Source organism: Bidens hawaiensis, unplaced genomic scaffold, assembly GCF_021521415.1.
Source record: "Bidens hawaiensis isolate Kalapana, Puna unplaced genomic scaffold, B.hawaiensis_p1.1 tig00034572_1, whole genome shotgun sequence".
Classification (NCBI taxonomy): domain Eukaryota; kingdom Viridiplantae; phylum Streptophyta; class Magnoliopsida; order Asterales; family Asteraceae; genus Bidens; species Bidens hawaiensis.
This window is the reverse complement of record NW_027495967.1, coordinates 84,089-86,151: the sequence shown is the minus strand read 5'-3', so window position 1 is coordinate 86,151 and position 2,063 is coordinate 84,089. Positions and strand designations below refer to the sequence as shown.

At 33.2% G+C, this 2,063-nt stretch overlaps 1 pseudogene across 1 annotated transcript; it reads left to right on the top strand.

The window, feature by feature from the left end:
* Positions 1-587: 587 nt before the first annotated feature.
* On the top strand, positions 588-1,572 carry LOC143586232 (NADP-dependent malic enzyme-like; annotated as a pseudogene). The gene is made up of 5 exons (XR_013144675.1): positions 588-788; positions 876-980; positions 1,065-1,127; positions 1,197-1,280; positions 1,363-1,572. The product of XR_013144675.1 is annotated as an NADP-dependent malic enzyme-like (transcript).
* Positions 1,573-2,063: the final 491 nt, after the last annotated feature.

Genomic DNA, 2,063 nt, shown 5'->3' with positions numbered 1-2,063 from the left:
ACAAGTCTAAATTAATAAAACAACCCCAAATGTATGCAAAAGTGGATGAAATATTAGATAATAAAATGTATATTTAGACAACATCAACATGTCATAGTTCTTTATTTACCACTTCTCATTGTAATTCTTATGTTTCTAATTCCATTTGGCATCATAGACTTGGATTTACGAGTCTACAAAATGAATCAGTAACCTTTCATTTCTAATAAAGGGTTTGCTTCTTTCGATAATTGTGATATTTGTCCAAAAGCTAGACAACATTGCTTATCTTTTTCAACTAGTACTAAGTCTACTTATAGAACTTATTATCTTATTCATGTTGGCATTTTGGTTCCCTATCGACCATACTATAACTTAAAATGGTTGTAGATACTTTTTATGTAAGGCCCCGTTACCGATGCCTTACATTTGGACGTTGGATTTACTCATAAACACAGTCCTAATCATCAGAGTTAATAAAAACATTTGCGGAATATTAAAACTTCAACTAGATTATATTACATAGTTTTCAAATCTCATCATAACAAACATTCAAGGTAGTTTAAACATAAAACATTGTCTTTAAAATAACATAACACTTCCTTGAGATGCCAGTATCTTCAATTCCATGCAATGTGTTTCTCCTCAAGCGAGCTGCCTCATTCTACTCACCTGCGTGGATACTAAAAGTCAATGTCATAACTCATAATAGTCCAATAATCAAACCTATTAAATTTGTACAGGGTATGGGTATTCCAGTTGGGAAACTTTCTTTATACACTGCACTTGGAGGAGTTAGACCTTCTGCGGTAAGTTCTTTTAAATGAAAGTAACTGTTTTTCGTGTTTTCATGCTAACTGTAGTGTTTTGATTATGGTTTTTTAAATGCTATGCAGTGCTTGCCTATCACCATTGATGTGGGAACAAACAATGAGAAGCTATTAGATGACGAGTTCTATATTGGTCTTAGACAAAAGAGGGCCACTGGAAAGGTACATTGTGTTGATTTATTATTACTTTAACCATGTTTTTTTCTTGAGATATATAAAGGGTTTTAACATCTATTGATTCTGCAAGAATATGAGGAATTACTTGAGGAGTTCATGTCTGCAGTCAAGCAAAACTATGGTTAAAAAGTCCTAGTGCAGGTAAATAATCTACAGTCATTAAGTCTTAGTTTCATAAAATCTTTTGTTGGTATTGTCTAAAATTTGCAGTTTGAAGACTTTGTGGACCATAATGCATTTGAGCTGTTGTTCAAATACAGAACCAGTCATTTGGTATTCAATGACGATATACAGGTATAAACAAATGGTTGACCGGCCAACAAGTTTCCATTTGGCTAATCTCTGAATTTGTATAACTTTGTTTATTCGGTTACAGGGGACCGCATCTGTGTTTCTTGCGGGTCTTGTCGCATCACTAAAACTGCTTGGTGGTAGTTTGGCTGATCACACATTCTTGTTCCTTGGTGCTGGTGAAGTAGGAACTGGTATTGCAGAGCTTATAGGTCTTGAAATATCGACAAAAGGACCAGCTTTATGCTTGATGTTAATGTTTAGTTGTATCACATTTTCTTACTGTAATGTTTAACCTTTTATAGACAAAGGTACCACCTTTATGCTTAATATTACCTTTTATATGTATCACAGCCACTAATATCATTTTGTTTTAACTTTTATAGACAAGTATTCCGGTTGAAGAGGCTCGTAAGAAGATAGCTTATCGTTTTCAACTAGAACTAAATCTACTTCTGGAACTTTTTATCTTATTCATGTTGGCATTTTGGTTCCCTATCGACCATACTATAACTTATAATGGTTGTAGATATTTTTTATGTAAGGCCCCGTTACCGGTGCCCTACATTTAGATGTTGGAATTACTCATAAACACAGTTCTAATCATCAGAGTTAATAAAAACATTTGCAGAATATTAAAACTTCAACTAGATTATATTACATAGTTTTCAAATCTCATCATAACAAACATTCAAGGTAGTTTAAACATAAAACATTGTCTTTAAAATAACGTAACACTTCTTTGAGATGCCAGTATCTTCAATTCCATGCCATGTGTTTCTCCTC